General features: G+C 49.2%; 1 protein-coding gene across 1 annotated transcript in view; it reads right to left on the bottom strand.

The window, feature by feature from the left end:
* Positions 1 to 21,918, bottom strand: part of LOC144146455 (uncharacterized) — an 89,851-nt gene extending 67,933 nt beyond the window's left edge. Inside the window, exons 1-2 of the mRNA XM_077678408.1 lie at positions 21,642 to 21,918; positions 13,645 to 13,716 (exon numbers count right to left, since the gene is read on the bottom strand). The gene's annotated coding sequence lies outside the window, so the exon portion shown is untranslated. The remainder of the gene's footprint in view (positions 1 to 13,644; positions 13,717 to 21,641) is intronic.
* Between the last annotated feature and the right edge of the window lie 272 nt (positions 21,919 to 22,190).

Here is a 22,190-nt window from a genome sequence, read left to right as displayed (position 1 = left end):
TTTTCCCCCTCCCCCTCTCTGTACTACATACTCCGGATATAGCAGACTTTTTTCCCCGGATTTAGAGGGTCCGTTGTAACGGGCGTAGATTGTATACGCTTCGTATTTAAGAAATCCTAACGCATTTGCACAGATTCCTTGCAAGAAGAAGTACCAGCTGGCTCAGCATAAGACGGCAGGTCACCTGGCAAACCTTAAGCGGGAAAAGCCCTCAACATCCAAACAGTCATTTTTGATAACAGCCTTCAAGGACGACAGGACGAACGCTTTCAACGTTGATTTGTGCTAGGTGGTCGCAAACATCCCTTGGACCAAAATTGAAAATCCCGTGCTGAAACAATTTCTACAGAAATACTGCAATCACAACGTGCCGTTTGAGTCTACTTTGAGGAAGAACTACCTCCGGCCTTTGTATGAACAGACATTAGCAAGAATCAGAGAAGAGCTTGGCGACTCCTGCATTTGGATTTCCGTAGACGAAACAACAGACGTCAAAGGGCACTTTGTCGCTCACTTTCTTGCTGGGAAGCTTGCGGTGCACGAGAAGACAAGGGCTTTCCTCGTGTGTTCGAAACCTTTGGAGAGAACAAATGAATCCCTAAAGATTCTTTACCCTACAGGAGTCGAGGCCACCAAGGTTCTGTTGCTCTACACAGACGCTGCAGCCTACATGCACAAGGCCGCTCATCTCCTGAAGGCCTTCTACCCACAGATGCTCCATGTCACCTGCCTAGCGCATGCGCTTCATCGTATTTGCGAGGAACTGAGGAAGCACTTCACTGAAGTCAACGAGCTTATTGGTTCAGCCAAGGCCGTGTTCCTGAAGGCACTCTCTCGCGTGCACGTCTTCAAGGAGATGCTGCCTGATGTGCCCCTTCCGCCAGAACCCGTCATCACACGATGGGGAACGTGGCTAGAAGCTGTTGAGTACTACAACTGCTACTTTTCGGACATCAAGGCCGTGATCAACGGCCTTCCAATTGACGAGAGTGTTGCAGTCACAAAGGCTCAAGCTGTCCTCTCCGTGAATAGCCTTCCAGGAGACCTCGCGTACCTTTGCGCCAACTTCACATTCTTAGCGGATTCTATCAAAAAACTTGAAAGTGCGGGAGAAACTTGTTACGAACGTTGCGCTAATTCTCCACGCACAGGAAAGAATCGCCACCGTTACCGAAGGACCCGTCGCCGAAAAGGCACGTGCAAAGCTGCAATCGGTCTTGGACAAAAACAAGGGGTTTTCTGTCCTTAAAGAAGCTCCAGAAGTCCTAGCTGGTGAGCACTGTAGGATCCCAGTGTCAATTAACCCATCGAATCTTCCCAAGTATAAGTACGCACCAATCACATCTGTCGACGTCGAGCGTTCGTTCTCCACGTACCTCATTCTCAGCGACAAGAGGCACAATTTTGAACCCGGAAATCTGGAGATGCTGGTAGTTAACTATTGTTTCTATAATTTTCACAGTGATTCTTAAACTAGGTTCCGCGTTCTGTCCAAACACAATTCTTAATATTTATATTTCGAATGAGCGATGTGTATTTGGCAGTGTTGAAAGATCTTGCCTGTATAATTAAGGTACCCGTAGAAAATTGCTATAGTTTGTACGTAAGTTCTCACGTAACAACATGTTAATTCCTTAACAAACCTCGTCTATCTTGCATTTATTATTTTCTTGCTTTATTGTAATTGAATTGCGTCAGGCAGACATAACTTTGCGCTTTTATAAATCAGTATTACCATATTTCAAGTACTGTTTCTCCCGCCTGTTTCACAATATGCGACGCTTGAGTGACTTTCACATCTGAACATGTATGTAAGCAATGTGCTTGTGAAATTAAGCCAATTGATCGCCATTAGCCCAGAGGTATTACGGGGCAATTCCACGTCTACGGTCAATGAATAGAACTTGTTATGAGAGAAAAATAAAGAATTGAATTGAATTGAACTGTTACTGCCATTGTGGCCTCATAGCAATGACATTTTTGGATTTCCTGTCATGCTTACAGTTCGCTCACGTCTTCACTTGAAATTATTAGCATTTATCTAAAAATTTATTGCGCCTATTTTATTCTTTTTAGTGCCTAAAACGTTGTTTTTGCCGCCTATTTTTGGCGCCTAAAACGTGCTTTTTTAGTGCCTAAAAACTCAGCCTCCACTCATGAGTGAACTTTAGCCCTTTAAAATACTTCTGGATGTGGTACAAATAGTTTGAGATGATTTTGTCAGTGTGGCTTTCTGGAGGTTGAGAGGAGCAAGCTGATGTCCAGTGGAACACCATTTCCCACATCAAATGTGCAGACGGACCCCTGAAGTTTGGCCGTATCTCAGCAGCAATGCTTGGAATCCTGTCAATACTACACAGCAACATTGAATGCGAAAGGCAGTTCGGCGTAGTAAAGAAAAATCGCCCCCAGGTCCGGGCATCCATGTCTGACACAACCCTTGGCGACGTTCTTCTGGCGAGGTGTCACATGGGTGAACATTGTATATAGCCTGTTGGTAGTTTGAAGAAACAGTTAATTTTCTGCTATGTTGTAAGTAAACAAAAAAATGTGTGCAAAATTACCCATTCTGTTGTTGCTACTACCCCCCCTTCCCCCCGGTCAGATCTCCCTAACGCCACCCCGGCAAACCTGGCAGGTATGCATTGTGAGCCAGCACACCGGCTACTAGCGACACCTGCCCGACACATCAGAAGCCAGCGCCGCAAGCGCACAGACTACGGCGACACCTGCCTGCGACATCGAAAGCGAGCACGAAGCCGAAGAGAGTGAGCGTGCGGCGCGCGGCCGGCGGTAGTAGCTTGAGAGGCTCCTCGAGGCGTCTTGCCTCGCTAATAAAGTTAGTTTTCTGCCTTCGAGTGCCTTGGTCGCGTCTCGGGCCCTCGCTGGCCCGCGTCGCCCCTCACAACTGGCGCAGTCGACCCCGAACCGTGCCTGGAGCATCGCCCCGTGAAGTTTCGTCGCCCAGCGCTCCCTCCGTGTGCAGGTGCTACCGCCCACTTCGCCGGAGCCATTTCGCACTTCGCCCTGTGTTTCGCCGACTGTCGTGTTGGCGCCTGCCCGCCCGATGAAGTAACCTGCCTTCAGTGCCCAAACCGTTCGCCCTACTTGCCCTCTCGTCTCGTAACCAGTTTGCTGCCTTGTACCGCCATGCCGCTCGTGAATTGGAACGAGGCTACGCCAGAGGACCTCGCAGGCTTTATAGCAGATTATCTCTGTGAAGAGTTGGCTTGCTGAAACCTGGACGCTACCGGGCCGAAGGAAGAAGTAATAAACCGCCTTATCGCCGACATCGCTCAAAACCGCTCAGCCACGCCCACTTCCCCAGACTCCGCGGCGTCCACCCAGCGCCCTGACACAGCACCGCCTCCGCCGAGCTCCGATGCAGCACAAACTACCGAGTTGCTGACAGGTTTACTTCAGCAGCTCCTTCATGTGTCGCAACGCGCTGCAGTCCCTGTTCAAGTCACAACTCTTCCAGACCTGTCCGCATCGCTTCCTACTTACAGTGGGGACAGCGGCATTTCAGCGTCCCACTGGATTGAAGAGTTGGAGCGAACTCAAAACCTTGCTTCGTGGCAGCCTTCAACACTACTCGCCGTCGCCATGGGCAAACTTCGTGGAGCGGCCGCTGATTGGAAAGCCGTCATTGGCCGTCAATGCCCGACGTGGGAAACGTTCAGGCAAGCGTTCCTAGATCAATTGAGCGCCAAGCAGACCTTGCTGCAGTGGCAACAAGCAGTTACTTGTCGCGTGCAAGCACACGAAGAGAATCTTGTCAACTACCGTATTTACACGATTGTAGGTCGACCCATTTTTTCAAATTTGAAAATCTGAAGTTGGGGGGTCGACCTACAATCGAAACTGAAACTTGTGCCGCTGGTGATGGCAAGCCAAACAAGAAATCGGGGACGCAACGGCGTAGTTGCAACTGTGCGTTTGCTTTTCGACTCTACGTATTGCAGTTATTCCTAACGCTCGCTCGCAATACTTTTTTTTTTCTGCTCTTACTGGGCTCACGGTAACACACGTGGCATCTTCCGTTGGCCGTTTCGGAGCGCTCTCACGAGCAGCGTCGCGGCGAAGCGTAGTGTCGAACACGACGCTGCTCGCGTGAGCGCCTCAGAGAGGCCCGAAACCACGACAGATTCCAACGGCAACGGCGCGCGCAACTCTCCGAGGAGCCTCCTGTAAACATGCCGGCGCTGATACGGCGTGCGGCACTCGGCGAGTGCCGGCCGGCAGCTCTCACAGCGGCGTCCGCGCAGCTGTAGACGTCACGGATGCGTCGCGGCACGTCATATCACGTGACAGTGGTGAGCGCTCTTCCTTGGCGGCTTGTACGGGGGGTACCAGTAATTGACGGAAGAGCTCTTCTCCTTGTTCTTTGTGAGCCTTCGGCACGTTTTTCTTTCGGCGTCCGACATTTCTTCGTTGCCATGACTTCACCCGGACCGAAAATCTTTCGGCGCTCCTTCACAGCGGCATTTAAGAGGGCCGCTATTGTGCATGCTGAAGAAAGCAACAACTGCGCGGCGGGACGCAAGTTCGGTGTGAGCGAGCGGGTGGTGCGGCAGTGGCGAAAGCAGCGCGACGAAATATTCGCGTGTGATGCCAAACGCCGAGGATTTCGCGGGCCGAAATCTGGACGCTTTCCCGAGCTGGAAGCAAAGCTTGCTGCGTATGTAACCGAACTGCGCGATCGGTCGCTGCTGGTGACTTGTGAAATGGTCACAGAGAAAGCCCGTCTCTTCGCTTTGGAAGCGGGGATACCGAGGTCGCGCTTCAAAGCCAGCAGGTCGTGGGCGTCGAAGTTCATGAAGCGGGCCGGCTTCTCTCTGCGCCGTCGTACAAGCGTGTGCCAGAAGTTGCCGTCCGCTTACGAGGAAAAAGTGCTCGCTTTTCACAGATATTTTTTGAAGCTCCGCGACTCTCGGCAGTACTTGCTCGGCCAGATCGGTAATGCCGATCAAACCCCTGTGTACTTTGATATGGCGAGCAACACAACCATGAGCGCGAAGGGAGCTCGCGAGGTGAACCTTCTCACGACAGGGAACGAGAAACTGCGGTTCACTGTCATGCTTTCGTGCTTGGCGGACGGTACCAAGCTCCGCCCGTATGTCGTCTTCAAGAGGAAAACGATACCGAAAGAAGTGTTCCCCGGAGGCGTCGTTGTGCGAGCAAATGAGAAGGGCTACATGACGGAGGACATGGTGGTCGAGTGGTACCGCCTTGTGTGGCTCATGAGGCCGGGCGCTTCCCTCAGGAAGGGTCTCCCCAACCTGCTCGTGTTGGACTCCTTCCGCGGCCACCTCACCGAGAAGGTGAAAGCGGAGCTCCGCAAAGAGGAGACCGACATGTTGGTGATCCCCGGTGGTCTGACGGGGCAACTTCAGCCGCTTGACGTGGGCGTAAACAAGCCTTTCAAGGACCTTTTGCGCCGCGAGTACAACGAGTGGCTGTCGGCGGACAATCGTGAACTCACTCCAGCCGGGCGTGTGAAGAGGGCCTCGCTGGCTACTGTGTGCGGGTGGGTGCTTTCCGCGTGGTCGGCCATTCCGCGCGATGTTGTGATGCGGTCGTTTGCGAAGTGCGGGCTAACACTGGACGACGTGCTGTGGGACCGCAGCAGCAGTGACGGCAGCAGCAGCACTAGTGACGACGAGGACACTAGCGAGGACGAGCTGTAGTTCAAGTGATCAATATATTGTGGTTGTGGAATGTGCTCGTGTGTTCTGCTTTTTTTTTTTTTTTCGACTTGCGATGTGGGGGGGTCGACCTACATTCGGGTCGACCTACAATCGTGTAAATACGGTACTCTCTGGCAAAGCTGAAGCTCATCTCTGGATGCCCAGTCACTCTCTCGGACACTCAGCGCATAGAGTACGCCCTTCAAGGCATTGCCGACTCGAACCTGGCCACTACTATAGCAGCACAACGCCCAGCGACCGTCGCAGCATATATGGACATTGTCACTCAGCTTGATCAAACACTGAGCCATTCGGCCATTCCATTTTCACGCCCAGGGTATCTAAATGCCACACCACCCACTCCAAGCCTACAGTCGCCTTCCCGCAACTCAGCGTACATGAATCCTCAGGCTGTGTCAGACAGAACGAGCCGGCCACAACGAATTTCAGCCCTGCCACCAGACCAACAAGAGTTCCGATACTACACCATCTCCGCTAAACATGGTGCTCCTGCCTACCGTCCTGGACAGAACTTGGCCGAAGCTGTGTGCTTCCAATGCCGCCAAAAAGGACATCTCGCATCCAAGTGTCCATCTAGAGCTACCGCTCCAACGTCTAGTACACATTCTTCCCCAGCTCTCCACAGTACCCCTTCAGAAACCCTCGATGGATCACTGGTCCAGTGTGCCCTTGTTACCACCACAATTGCTGGGATTGGTCAAGTGGATGCATTTCCCGACAGTGGATCGAAAGTGACGCTTGTTTCCCGCTGCCTGGTCAGCTCTTTGCCCCTCTTGCCCTGGACTAGACCCCCTCTAGTCGTCGTCGGTGGAGAAACGATAACTCCAGCTGGTGCCGTATGTTTGAAGGTTTCTGTCGGACCTATCACCGCCTTGGTTGAAGCAGCCGCCCTCCATAATAATGCTCCATAACGCCCTCCATAACCGCCAGCCTCTCCTGGACCTGCAATCCTGCCTCCGGCGGTACCCTCATCTCGACCCCAGCGCCAAAGGCGCCTACCCGAGCCCTTGAAGGACTATTCCCTCTCGCAATGAAGGCAGCAAGCAGTGCCACTTCCGTGACCAAAGGGACTTGGTCCAACAGAGAGGAGCCGGATGTGAGCCAGCGCACCGGCTACTAGCGACACTTGCCCGACACATCAGAAGCCAGCGCCGCAAGCGCACAGACTACGGCGACACCTGCCTGCGACATCGAAAGCGAGCACGAAGCCGAAGAGAGCGAGCGTGCGGCGCGCGGCCGGCGGTAGTAGCTTGAGAGGCTCCTCGAGGCGTCTTGCCTCGCTAATAAAGTTAGTTTTCTGCCTTCGAGTGCCTTGGTCGCGTCTCGGGCCCTCGCTGGCCCGCGTCGCCCCTCACAGCATAAGTGTAATCCTCACGAAGTATTATCAAATTTTTTAATAAGTTTCATATCAGGAATGCGTAATTTGAAGCCAAATATTATTTGTGACATAACTAAATTTATTTTATTTGCAGGAACCTGAAGGCGACACTGACATTGGGGGCTTTTTTGTCCGGAGCTCCCTCTTGAAAATGCTGGAGATCAGCCATTCGAAGAGCTCGATAATGTACGCGCGGGAACTTCTTCGGCAACTCTTCGAGCCAGGAGAGCTGGCCGGCACTCCTATAACGGGCAAAAAGTCCAATGCCCATAGAGAAAAGGCGGCCAAACCGCAGCTGGACCCAATCAGGGTCAACGCCGTCGTCAGTGAGTATACACTGTTTTCACATTGGGTTAGTAAAGAAGTGCATCTACTTGGTGCACTGAAGTCCGGAGCTACAAGTGGTTTCCATCTTCACTGTAATTATCAAGGCCTTGAGAAGTTTGTATAATGTCTTTCCATTAAAAAACTTTTGGAATTGGTGCAGTAGGGGCCCAATCATTCGACCTGCTTTTTACGGCTGACCAGCGCACTCCTGCCCCACTGGTCATGAAAGCTTTTAGAGTTTGCATGGGAACACATGTGCTGATGGATACAACAGCTTGCATGGAACTGGAAATTCTCACAGTGGAGTAGGAAAAACCAGTACTGGTTTCCTCCCTCCACTTAATACTGCACTCTTCATGGCCTCATCCAGTCATTCATTTTTGCGTCTTTGGTTTGCGTTCATTTTCTTTGGTGTATCTCGGGCAAGTCAACCTGAAGAGACTCAAGTGAGCATGTGCCCGCTTGCTCGGCTGTGAGCTTGCTTCGTGTGGTTCTTATGTGGGCACGTGTACTTAGTGTTTGTTAGCTGCGATTCCAGTTAGTGCACATAGGTAAAGTTCTACCTTTTGGTGCGCGGTGCCTAGGCTCTGCCATGCCTTGAAAACATGCTATATGCTAACTTGTACGTACAAGCCTGAATGTGAGAAGTGCATTTGGATGCCATGTGAGGCAGCAGTATAGCACATTTTATTTTAGAGTGCGCACAGTTGCGTAATAGCAGCCAATAACAAGAAAAAGGAAGATCAAATAATAGTTACAAATTGCAAATTAAACAACCAAATTGATTCAAGATATATAAGATCCTATCAGTGCATTGTTCATGGTCCCTACTTGAATCCGAAATTTCGAGGAAGCGGGGTGTCAGTAGATATTAATTAGTTGAAACTGTATTTGGAGCATTCATTTTCGCTTGAAAGTGGCTCGTGTAAAGCTTCCGCAATGCTATTGAGGGTGGCAGTGAATTTTTTTGTTGTAAAAATATTTGCACTTTTGTTTGTTTAAACCAATTTAGGTTGGTGTGTAATAACATTAGTAAAAAGTTGCTACAAGGACACCTGGCATCAAAATTAACCGGGGTGCGCTAGTGGGTAGCAAAGCACATCACCACACCATCCGATGCACTTTTGGGGTCCAGACGTTTCTGTGCACTTTTGCGTCCTGCAATGCTCAATACGCTGCCTTTTTTTTCTGTATTGAAGCAGCAAAGTGGATTGCATGTAGCTTTGGCACTAGGTAGTGACATTTATTTACCTAACACGCAAGTACTGCGGCAACAGACGGGAGTGCGCACTGCTCTCTCTACCCTACTTAGACAAAGCAACTCATTGCAGTGAGATTGCGGTATCTTAGTTTTAAAGATGAGTCTTTCTTGGACTATCGGAATGCAAAAATTTTGGTCTGTCTGTCTGCCTGTCTGTGTGTGTCAACAATTCAGCTGCCCGGCTAAAAACAGTTGAAAAAAAAAAAAAAAAATGAGTGCTTGAAAAAGACATTGTATGTGGAGGAAAAACCATTTCAAATAAACCTACACATGCCGAAATACTTGGTGCAAAGGAAACCTCGGGCATATTTGAGCCCAAACATAAGCGCGTAATCATGCAAGAAGACCAGAGTTGAGTACGTGTTGAATTGGTTTTGATGACGGCAAATAAACAAACGATGCATTAAAACTAGTGTCAGAGAGGTGCGACAAAAACAAACATTAAAACAAAAACTTAGTTGAGCTACTCCAAGCAGAAAAAAACTAGATACAGCAATAGGCAGGCACTCCCCACAAATGGCAAGCGAGCGGTGTGAATGGGGGACAACTTACTTGAATTGAGCCAAAACCCCTCAGTCTTCGGCAGAGGAGCAAGAGGGAAGGGAAAGAGCTTGAGTAGTAGTAGGGCATAAAGAAGAGAATTGTTCCAGGGGTCATCTTTCAAGGAAGCAGAAATGCTGCCAATTTTTTGGTCGTCTGTTGTTCTCTGCTGCCACGTGGCCATGCTACGTTTTTCATGCTGTGCCAACTGTCGTGATTTTTAAGCCAGCTGGACACAAGCAGATTGCTCTGAACGATCATGATCAGATGTTGCATTTGAGTTGATCTGGTCTCAAGGCAAATTTTTCATGGCAACAGATCAGAGGAGGCCCCTAATGGAGCACTAATTTAAAAAGGCTGGCATGAAACAGTTCTGCATAGGCTTGGCCTGTTGTAATTTGTACCGGTCAGTTGCCTCTTGCACCTCCTTTACCACGGTTAGCCACTTGAAGCAATTAAATAAAAGCTGTAAATGTTAGAATGATTGGTTTTAAAAGTGATTCACCTCTCATTACCAGGGATTTCCATATTTATTGCACAAATGTGCCTACATTTCTTAGACCCGAAAACAAGTTACGGGATCTTAACTCGGAGAAATATTTTTTAGTTTTAACTTAGCTCTGCCCATGATGGACAGGCCAATATTAGTGATTGGTCTTGTTTTATTTTTCAGAGTACACATGCAAGAAGTTTGGCTTGCTGAAAGAGGGACCAGTGCGGGCGTCCCTGTCATCAATGTTGAACAAGGAGAAGGCAGCTCCTCCCATGGACAAGTAAAGTGTCCCTGTCATCAATGTCGAACAAGGAAAAGGCGGCTACTCCCATGGACAAGTAAAGTGAAGGAAAACCTTGCTAAATTGAGCATCAATAAACAGTAGCTCTTGCTTTTGTTTAAGATCTGTCTTGCTTGGAATGGTCACCTGTACTTTTTTTCTAAAGGAACAGTAGGCTACTCCTTAGTTATACCCTGTAGTGCAATGCAGCAGGGTTCTCAATGGCGAAATATGCATTAGGTGCACTTTTTAAGGAATACCATGCATTGAGAAGCCTTTGGAGATGTGATGGCAGTTACAGATCACTTGTGCATGTGGAGCTGTGCATGGCTATTGCATGAAGGCCACGCATTTTCAGGGTAGGTGTGTTAATCAGATTTTAGGCCTATGGTTAGCTAAAACAGCCGAGAAGCAAGGCAGGGCAAAAAGCATACTACACAGTTTAGCCTAGGCAGCTGGGCAGGAGACAACGAAATATCAGTAACAACCAAAAAAAATATCCCAAAAGTGAACTGATATTTTGTTATGTCACCATTTGGGCAGAAAAAAAAGCAACAAAAGCAGAAAGAAAACAGTTCTGGTGGGATAAGCTTTTGAGAAGTCTCTAGCTGTCCCCAAGTTCAGAGGGGACATATGAAACCAGAAGAAATGTTTTAGGCAGCTGTGGCATACTGCTTAAGAGCACCGCAGGAGAAATCATGAGGTTGTATTTTGAAAACCATACAAAAGACTAAGGCAGCTGAAACGCGTCGTAAGAGTGGTCGCGAAGGTGTTTTTACAAAACTGTGCAAAACACTGTAGGCAGCTAAAGCACTTGAAATTAAAACCTATACATGGAGCTACAGCATTTAGGCTAAAGTTGTCAATAGGATAAACCATAGAGAGGTCAGCAGTAATCTACAGGCTTCATTAGAAAATGCTATGGTTGGCTATAGCTTCCTAGCAAAGAAAATCGGGGCATAAGTGATAAGGATGCCAATACATGTGGCTATAGCATTCAGGCTAAAGGTGTAGATAGGATAAGCCATAGAGAAGTCGGCAGTAGTCTACAGCAGAGGTTCTCAAGCATGTTGGTCCCAGGGAACCCTGTTAAGTTCCGTTAAATGCCAAGGAACCCCCCCCCCCCCCTCCCCTCCCGCCATTTTTCATTCCGTTCATGCTACATTGACGTGCAATAAATTCTAAAGCAAGCAAGGGTATCGTTTATTCCCGTCGACTTTACGCGAATGCGTACGCTAGCGGCACCTATCTCCAAACAGGAGAAATGCGCATGGGGGAAATATAAGGCCGAGATTAAAGTGCAATAGTTTAGCCACGTGGCCCGTTTTCGGAGTCTGGCTGGCTACAAGCTGCTGGCGAGATTTATTGCTCAGCTCGCGCGTTTCTGTTATGCGCCGAGATGTGCTTACTGACACTCGGGCGTGAGTAATGGAGGTTCCTTAGATCGATCGCACCTCAAGTTCACCATATAAGACTTTGCGACGGCGGAACCAGGGAAAATGTATCAGTGGCTCGCGGAACCCTGAGGAGGGGCCTGCGGAACCCCAAGGTTCCGCGGAACCCACTTTGAGAAACCATGGTCTACAGGCTTCTTTAGAAAATGCTATGGCTTGCTATAGCTTCTCGGTTAAAGAAAATTCTGGCACAGGTGGAAAAGATGTCAATAGAAAGCCATAGAAAAACCTTTAGATGTCTAAAGTAACCGTATGCAGGACCTACTTGAAGGGGCTATAGCACAATGTCTAAAGAAGGATATACAACATACCATAAAAATGTCTTTAGCAAACCATAGAAAAAGCTAATGAATTCTGTGGGTGACTGTTCATAGGACCATAGAGAAGGCTAAAGACACCCGTAGGAATTTCAATAAAAAAATCTAAAGACAGCCGTAGAAATGGCTACAGATAATCAGGCCAAATAGCTAAAGCCGACCGTAAAAAGGATTTTCTATAGCCGACCATACAAAATTTTTGTATGGGGGGCTCTCTCTCGCCCCTCTTTGTCACTCTTTCTCGAGGAACGGGCGGGCTATTTTCTGCTCGTGAAAACGCACCGCACACGCCACAGGCACACTGATGCCTTTGCGGAACCACCCGCACGCTGTGTGCGGCGTGTCCGACGGCGGCGTGCGGGGCGCTCGAGCGACCGCTTCTAGCTGCTCTTAAAAATGCCGCTCAAGGCACACACCAAGTGGCTCGTGCGGTGAAGGAGCTGATAATGTGGGCGAAAATGGTACTATAAAACATCACCCGCGCCGCTAGTGAAAGCACCCATGAAATATCTGCCAGGGTGGCAAGCCTCAATACCTCCGGTGGAGCCAGCCGGCTGTCTCGAGCGCTTCGAAACTGCGGCCATGAGGCGCACACCTCATCATTGGCGCAAGTTGCCAGGCTCCTCCCACTGCCGCACACGCACACTGCCGCACACCTAGCCCGAGCCCGGTCCAGGCTCGGGAATTCATAAATGAGCCTCACCCGAGCCCGGCCCGGGCCCGCCATCTCAAGCCCAGGCCCTGCCCGGCCATTTATTTTTGGCCTAGGGATGGCCCGCGCCTGTGTGACCAGGCCCGGTCTTTCACGCTGAAGCAAGTTTGTTTATTATATTCCGGGCCATCAGACGGAGCATCTAGTCTGTACAAGCACGATATGAACTGAAACGCAACAAATAAGGGTTTAAAAGTGCACGTAGTTTAGCTTTCACCGTCTGCAGTTCACGCCACATCAGCGTAATAATAGCTCGTATTCTTGCACGAGAGACATCATCACCTTTGATTACCAGACTCTTGGCAACTTCACGTGGTTGTCTCAGCCACAAGTTGGTATTGCTGAAATTTTTTGATCCGCATTTGAATCAACGAGTATGTACGCGCATTGAAATACTTCACCTGCACTGGTTGTTAAGCGGTGGCGTTTCTCTGGCACGCAAGTTTGATTGCCGGCCACGGCAGCTGCAATTTGATTGGTGCGACATCTAAACCACACGTGTACATACATAGACATAGGTGCAGCTCCAGGATATCTCAATTAATTCATTCCCCTCTTGGACATTCCTTGTAATCGTATCTTTGGTATGTTATACATTAAAATATAAAATCTTGATGCAGTACAAGAAATGTCATTAAAATTGCAGTATAGTGACCATCAGACCTAGCAAAACACGTTTTTAAAACAATGCGTACAAATAACAGAAATAATCGCGCAACAATAAACCAAGAATATTCATTTTGATGCTCTTTCCTACACTTCACATCGGACCAATTAACGGCCATGCCTACGAATTTAAGCCGAGCCCGGCCTAGGCCCACAGCGTCGAGCCCGAGCCCGGCCCGGGCCCGCCGATAATCGACTTTGGGCGGCCCGGCCCGCGGGCCGAATCGGGCCCGGGCTTTCGGGCCGACCCGGGCCCGTGCAGTGCTCTAATCTGCAGAGCATATAGCTCCAAGCTTGTGTTATGCAAGTTCCCTGCAAAGAGTGGCTCACTGAAGACAAATTGACAACAGCCACGTACTTTCTCGCATGTAGAAAGCCCTTGCCTAGCACTTCCCCACTTTTTTGCGTCTTGCTATATGGTTTGCGAAGCAGCTATCAGGCTGCCTCTTGCATGTTTTGCAAAGCATGAGCCTTTTCACCAATTTGTGAGAAAAACATCGCTTACTGCCCTTTGACATGGCGAGTTCCAGCAGGTTGTAGCCCTAGAGGCTTGCAGCCAGGCCGTTCGTTTGTCCTCCTGCAAGAAGATCATTCATACAAATTACCTGGACGTACTAAGAGAAAGGGACACCCAGTTAGAATGTACCGTCATCCTACATCACAGTATCACAGGAAACCAACCTTGCCACAACCAAAATTGGAAAATAGAAGAAAGCAACGTTAGAGACTGGTCAATGCGCCGCTACGGGCACAAGAATATCAAAACAGGCACCTATAAAAAGGCAAGAGCCAGGAGAAACAAAGGGTCACTAACGGTTGAGTAAATCGCTTTTAGTGAATACTTTTCGTGGCTCCTTCCACTTTTGTTCATTGGCACAAGATGCACAGCTTGGTTAGCCACAATCGTTTAAAGGGCTGGTGAAGAGCTTTTCAAAAACATTTTGTTGGGGGCATTACATTATGATTTTCTTGACGCTGAATTCGAAAAACATGTTTATTGTATGTGTAAATACACTCAAACCATCTTTTTTCGTCAAAACAAATGACCCCTGCCCGCGAGCGCGGTGAGAGCCCTGGCTGCCTTTTGCGATTGGCTGGCGGCAGATGACGTCATATTCGGAAGTGCCGGCGCTGCGGTGACCCCTCAGCCAGAAGATCTCATTCTGTTCCCGTTCAGATACGGGCCAGAAGGTCCTCTGGTGAATGGAGGGCTCACACAATCTTTCCTTAGAATAGGAGAAAGGCAACAGGTTCACTCGCGGCAAGCTTTAGAAAGGGGTTCTCCCCCGACGACTCATGGCCGACTTGTTTCTCGGGTGCAGGGAAGTTGTGCAGATATTGGTTCGCCGCTTTCACTACCAGCGCTAGTCACAATTCCTGGCACAATTTTTCAACCCACCATCATCCCTATCCTCCAATGTGGAACTTTGTTTTTACAGTTCGACAGGCGGCAACAAGCTCTGTGCAGCAGCCTGCGATGCGCACAGGCAGTGCGGCCGCCGCCGGTCGCTGCGTCGCGCAGAGGTGCTGGTGCCAGGTCGCTGCTCGGCCAGTCAGCGGAACGTGGCATTGCTGCACATACGCACGTTTTAGAATAGGGGAGCCGCACGTTGGTTGCCCCCCAAAAGGTAGAAGAACCCAAGCGCAGCATGCTGGTCCACGACGAGCTTTAGAACGCCTTCCCCAACAGCTCCAGCTGGCTCAGGTTGCACGAAGTCGCTGCTGATGTTGGGAACTTTAGGCTTAGCACCAAGGGAGATAGTTGGTCGCTGCTATCTCTACAATTGCGAACGACTATCCTTAACACAGTTTTCACCACACTATCATCCCCTTTCTCGCATGTGGAACCTTATTCCTACGTTGATAGTCATTCCAGCGATCGGCGCTGTGGTCATTCTTGCGCGCAGGTAATGCCATCCATCGGCCTCTCGCCGCAACTCGCGCTCGGGCAGGTTCGTTTGCGGCCGTTGACGAGCCTCAGCGACCGGTCGGCGCTCCGCATCTCGATACAAATTCGATCACCTCTTTTGATATCACCTTGGATGACAATTCCTAACACAATTTTTCAACACACTATCATCCTCTCTTGCACGTATACCTTGTGTGGTGCGCGGCATGTGTGGTGCGAGCCGTTTCGTGCGCCGTACGGGCTTGCACGACCGGCGAGTGTGCGGAGCGCTTCCGCGCACAGAAAACGCTTCATTTTTTCAGCTTGCTTGATTTCTTCTTAAAATCTAGCTATTCAGCTTAAGCTGTCGTCACAGCCAACAACGTTGATCAGTAAAACGAGCAAGAAGTTCGGGAAGCCCAGAGCGCTGTGGTCCAAAAATTTTCTAATTCCCTTATAATAATGAATCAGGAACTTCGGGTACCTCCGTATTTGTTTCAGCCCGTCGCTTCGCGTATGAAGCACAGAGCACCCGACGACACGGCCGGCCCCGCGACTACTCGTGAAGGCAATGTAGTAGCCACGGGCGCTCGGGTAGGAAATCTCTAATATAGGAGTCGCATTAGGGAATCACACAGTAGCATTACGGTTAAAAATCGACGTGGAAGCAACTCTAGACAATGATGATTAATAAAGTTCAGATTACACGCCTGCTTAATTCGGAACTTCGCCCAGAAAACTGGGGCACAGCGAAGCGGCGGCGCACGTTGCTGGCCGTCTTCCAAATGTGACGTTACTTCCGGTCGCTGCCTCTCAGTTTTTCGCTCTTCCGGCAATGCGGCAGGGAGCAGTGGGCGGGGCGTAGGGTCAACTTTGACGAATACCGCTGTCCCCAAGCTAAAAATGACGAAAAAAACTTTACAGGCATAAACTGACCAATGTAATAATTGTAAAAAGCAGAGTTTTGCCCGGTTTTAAAAGCGCTTCAGTAGCCCTTTAAAGCTGAAATTTCTTCTTCCTGTTTACTCAAACAGCACAATACAAATTGAGCCAACAGGGCACCAACAAGCCAGCCACATCCATATGGTGCAATAGCTAAAAAAAAAGTAGAAATAGCTTTGATTCACAAACTTGAAAACTAACAGCTGACTTGACCCAGCCATCTGCTCTGCTATTATCCCTGGTATTTGTTGCTGATTGAAGTAAACTTATAATTAAAGTATTTACACGCATGCATGTGTGTCTGTGTGTAACATATTTGATTAAAATTCGAATGGAATAGCGCTCTTTCAAAACTGAATATTTCTGAAGTATTTTAAAGCACCAAAATGCAAAAAATTACGCCCACCTCCCCTCACGGGAACCCTGGTGTGATGCGACGCTGAGGGGGGTTCAAGTGCAAGAGGAGAGCAACCGTCGACCGAAAGGCCGCCGGAGAGCGGCACACCGGTTATATGCGCAGCGCGCCGAAGGAGAGGAGACCGCGGAGAGAGAGAGTACTGGACATGCGCAGCACCGCGCGCAGCGCCGCCCACCGGCGGAGTGAGAGCGCGCTGGGCCGCACACCTGCAGATGTTGAGAAAGAGTGTTCACTCTCACCTGGACACGCGCCGGCGCCAGTGCGTCTGCCGCGGCTATGACGCAACACAATCCAACACAATCCACTTTAATCCAATCCAATTCAATGCCCCTCGCGAGAGAGTGTTCGCTATCGGAGAGGAGAGGGGGTGAGCGGAGGAGAGTGCGGACACCGCCGCCGACGACGGACGCACGCAGGAAGGACAGGGCCGCCGACAACAGATGCTCTCAGCGTCACGTCTAAAAAAAAAACAGTTTCAAAGAACTGGTTTCGATTCATTATGAGGTACAATGCGCTGATGCTACACAGGCGATGAGGCACACTGTAGTGGAGGGCCCCTGATTAATTTTGACAACCTGGGGATCTTTAACGAGCGCCGAAATCTTGGACACACGGGTGGTTTCGCTTTTCGCCTACATCACACGAGCGGCCACCGCGGCCAGGAATCGAACCTGCATCCTTAGGCTCAGCAGCACAATGCCTTAGCCACTGTGCCACCACGGCGGGTAAAAGAACTGGTTTAAAAAAATTACTTCTTGTTGGAAACAAGCAATGCCCCATAACAACACACACACAGTATGTTCTTTGCCATGAGTTAGAACTTATTGGGCACCGGATGTACCGCATTTCAGCGCCTGCGCTCAACCCCCCCAACAAGGCACCAAATTCCTCTGCTAGCAGCAACAGGTTTTTCTACAATGCACTGGTGATGTGTGGCTAAAGGGAAGAACAGAAATATTAGTAGAGTGCACATTATCCCCTTGACATTAGAGTATTCTCTCTTCCATGCTTTGGACTAACTCCGCCATCGTGCTTTTCTTTTTGCCTCCTCAGGTCTTGGTAACACGGCTGCGCTCGAGCTGCCCTGCCATCACTCAAGATCAGAAAGCCTCGCTGCACACATACTGACAAAACCCTCGCCCTTTAGTTCACACAAAAAAAAAAGATGCAAAAAGTTGATCCCTTTTTTAACCTGTAATGCTTTTTTTTCTATGTAAGACCAAACGCGTGATCTACAAGTAGATGCGCCACAGTTAGCGAGGGCCTGTCGGCTGGAACATTTCGATGTTCTGACACTCATCTTATCACCGGCTCGAGCAAAGCCATGCTTAGCTACCACCCGTTACCCAGGGGCACTGTAAATCTGTTACGCAAGCATCTGTTTGCCATTTTCTGCTGCGAGCAGTTCCTGTGTTGTCAGAAAAATACCAATTAAAATCTGCGTGACTGCCATGGTTTGAGAACCAGTTCGTGGCAAATTCATTGAGCAATGTGATGTAGCATTATGAAAGAAATTTGGTGAGTGAGGACAAAATTATGCTGAGCTAAGGAGAACCCAAAAAAAAAAAGAATTGTGTGTAGGTGTTATGACTGCCTTTACCGTGGCACTATGATTGCCTTTACTGGCACTCAACAAATTGAGCAAGCCAATTGGATATTAGTTAGTTCAACCCAAACTCGCCTCACTACACCGGGGAAACAAACCGAACCGAATTATCTTAGCAAAGAAGGGTGACCCCGTGTAAGACATACAATCAGTTGTATTGTGCAAGCATGCAGGAGGAAGAATTTTACAGGTGGTGACAATTAAAACAAAAAGTTGTAGTTCCTTCCATCTATAAATTCATTCCTGCAAACTCATGCATACATTCAAAGTAAGGCTCATAATACCAAAATGTCAATTCCCTTTCGTTTCACAGTGCCTGCTTTCAAACAGCAATGGTCGTCCCAGGCAACAAAACACAACTAGGCTAGAGCATGAGAACACGGCATTCGGCTTCAAGCACACCGCAGAGCCTGCAACTACCATGTCACGACTAGCAATTCCCTCACACCGTCTCATAAAAGAACCGTGTCGACTATGCTTTTTCTGCTGCGATATTTTCATTCTTGTCACTGCCAGAAAATTTTAAGCTGACTCCCTCTGTTCCCAGTCAAAAGCAGTAGAGGTTGCACATGGCAGCAAGAAAACATTACCACCTCTCCTTAAAGTGGAAGCCCTCGTGTTCTCACGCATCATGTATGCATACCCTTTTCAGCACCTTACCAATACACAAGCCAACAAAATAGAAACAGCTATCAGAAAATGCATCCGCATAGAAATGGGAGTGCCGCTCTACACTCCCATGGCATTAATTAATGACGCTGCCCTTCACAACACACTTGAAGAAAAAGCCTCAATTTACCATGAAGCTCAGCACCACCGACTAACAACTTCAATGCAAGGGCGGGAAATTTTTCGCGCCCTCGGGTACCCCACCGACCACCTCCCACCCATCACTCCCTGGGTGGGAAAGCATACCAAGGATCACTGTGCTACCCATACTGAAACACACGAGTCAAGCCACAGATCAAGAACGTCGAGCATCTCGCGCTCAACATCTGCCCGAACTAATCCATGATACCTACTACACGGACGCCCGTTTTGTGGACCATACGACTACGGCATCGGTTGGCCCCTGCACAGCTCACACACGGCATCACGTCAACGTCCCCTCGGCCACAGCTGCAGAGACTCAAGCCATCGCAGAAGCCATTACACTTCACCAGCATCGGACCGCCCACATTACAGTCCGCACGGACAGTCAGGAAGCACTACGAAGCTTCGCCTCCAATGACATTCCATCCCCTGTCCACACTAGCCTGACAACATACATGCACGCTCATCCCCACCTACACGTTTTCCTCGACTGGATCCCTGGCCCCCAAGGCATAGAGGGTAATGAACGAGCTCACGCTGTGGCCCGCGACGCTCATTTCCCGGGCAGCCCTCAGCCCTGCACTGAGGAATACAATCCAAAAGAGGACAGAGCAATGCATCACAAAAGGCGCCGCGAACACCTCAGCAACCTCCGCACAGCAAGCATGGTACTCCCCTCCTCATCTAAATTCATGTCACGAAGACACGCTACATATATAAGACAGGCGCAGACATTGTCCCTCCCCTGTGATCTGTTCCTCCCCTACATAAAGAAGTCTCCAGGCCGTCCGCACTGTCAGGTATGCGGTGACTATCCGGACAATGAACATACATATTGGCGGTGTGTACGGGGGCGACCTCGTCTTCCACATTTCTTTCGACCAACCCCTTCCCCCCTGATATTCCCAACTCGTGGTCTAGCTGGGCCGCTCCCCCCGAAAACATACGGGCAGCCCTGTGGTCCCTCTTGGCTGCCCACATTGAAACTCTTTGTGCACCTCCGCCAAGCCCGCCACGTCGGAGGACCGTGGGGCACCCCCTTCCTCCGAGGACTCATAACTCCGCGGTTCGCACTTGATAAAGTTTCATCTCTCTCTCTCTCTCTCTCTAAAAAAAGTTCAGAGAACCGCGAACGAAAGCTTTCCGACACCGAAACTGCACCACAACCTTCACTAAAACTGCATCCAGCAATCACTGAAAGTGCGCCCAATCAATCGTCAAGCCTTCAAAGACCCAAATTACAAACGGAGAACGAACCTATGCGACGATTTTTTGCACACAAGGTAAACACATCTACGAATGATCTGAATGTATACTAATACGTGGTTTACGAGATAAAGGTATACTACTGCACTCCTTCATGATCAATGCGCATTGTCTTATCTGAAACAGTTCCTGTTTCGCGATTTCCAAGCAACAGTTTTGACACAATGGAAGTCCGACTTCACGTCCGACTTCACCTTTGGCTTCACGTCTGGCTTCACGTCCGGCTTCACGTACCGTGTGTCCAGAGATCTTATCAGGGAGTTTGTGTTAGTTTTTTGACAGAACGCCATCAGTCTGTCTCGCTAAGAACGCTCTAGCTGCAAAAAAACCATCGCAAACCAAGTGGCGACTACCTGGGGCAGTGTGTCATTCCTCTAGATTGAGTTCACCTGATTAAGTAATGACATTCGTAAGCTGCATTTTGAGCTGCAGAAACTTGCGCCAGAACACACTGAGCCAAAGATAAAACATTGTGCTTTTATGTTTTATGCCCACACTGTTCGCTAGTCCACAGAAGACGACTGGAGAATGTTATGTCACGGTAAAATGCAGAAATGCAAGGCAACATCCCCACCGCAGTATCACCAGGCAACACCTTATTGAACAGAAATTTTGGCACAAACTTAATTGAAGACCACTTAACCAGCTTGACGCTCTGCATCTTTGCACGTCGAAAGAAAAGTTTGGTCTGATTTGGGTTTTAAAAGGTGGTGTCGCATGTTGCCTTTACAAAGAGGAACAGACCCTCCTCGATGTCAACTTCTGTGAATATTCCCCCGAAACAGGGTGTATTTTTTTAATAGGGGGCAACATTCCCCCGAAACAGGGTGTATTTTTTTAATTAGGGGCAAAATATGGGCTGACGCTAGTATTTCTCTTAATTCCCTATCACTCCTGCCTGTGGTTTTCTCCACACTAAATTTGCCTTTAACTTGTTCGTGCCATCACTCTCGGAATAAACTACAACTAAAACAAGAAAAAAACGAGCACACTAATTATTCCATACTTCGACGTGCTGATGCCTCGGACAAAGATGATGGTTCTGCATGAGATTATCCACACGGCGTGTTCAATTTGAAACCGGTCATTTCACGTTAGCTTTTGCTGGGTGGGCAAGTTTGGGGCGTGACGCGAAGCTAGTGCACAAATTATTCTATTACATCGTACATAGCGCACTGGCCCCATTAAGTGCGGAGGAAACGCTGCACGAGGCCTTTAAAAGCATTATCAGTCTCTAGCACGTAACTTAAGCGCGTCAGTTTTGTCACCAAACACGCACGAGAGCAGGCAGCGCTTAATTCGCATTGCAAACGTCCACAAGGGGCGTTTTGTTGAAAATTAAGTGCACTCGTGGACGAGGTTACGTGAAAGCCTTTACGAACGCAGTAGCGACAATTTATAACTGGTGAACTTTAACAAAGCCAACCGGCAAAGCCAACCGGCCAACCGGCATACGTGCAGGGGCTCCGGATCCCGGATAGACATACGCGCCGAAAACACGTCACAGATATTTCTCGTTTTGCCGCTGTGCTTTTCAGCCACTGTAACGTAAATGGCCCCCTGACATACCTTCATTCTTGCCCACCACGCGTGAGCAATCTGCTTGCTCGACGAAGTTCAAGCCTAGTCCCCAGTCGCGCACGTTGGCAGGAGAAGCGCACTGTCCAAGCTCTTCAGCTAGTTGTCAGTTAAGCATTTCGCCTCGGTGCTCGCAACAACAGGTTATGGTTTGTTTCCTGCATTCAACAGGTGACGGGAGTTGAAAGCGCACGCCGTTTTGGTCGGACATTTCTCTATGGACAAACCAACGACGACTGTCTCCCAAAAAAACACGCGGCCAAGCATGTGTCCAAAGTTTTGAAAGGGAGCACGTGACTGTTGCATAATTGCACCAATTTGCCTAGACTCATGCTGCAGCCTCAAGGTGCAGCTTCAAACTTCGTCAATAATTACAGATGATGATAGTGACTTTTTCCGTCTTGACAGTTTCGGCATTGTCGCCGGCGCCTTATTTGAGAGGCGTATGCTACCGCTAGCACCGCTAGCATAACGACGTTCGCTTTGGCTGAAATGAAAAAACCACAAGAACATCATAAAGGCGCACGTCGGTCTATCTTC

The sequence above is a fragment of the Haemaphysalis longicornis genome, unplaced genomic scaffold (genome assembly GCF_048455015.1).
Source record: "Haemaphysalis longicornis isolate Haplotype H1 unplaced genomic scaffold, Haemaphysalis longicornis Haplotype H1 scaffold_7, whole genome shotgun sequence".
Classification (NCBI taxonomy): domain Eukaryota; kingdom Metazoa; phylum Arthropoda; class Arachnida; order Ixodida; family Ixodidae; genus Haemaphysalis; species Haemaphysalis longicornis.
The sequence above is the reverse complement of the archived record's forward strand: the minus strand, read 5'-3'. Positions and strand labels throughout refer to the sequence as shown.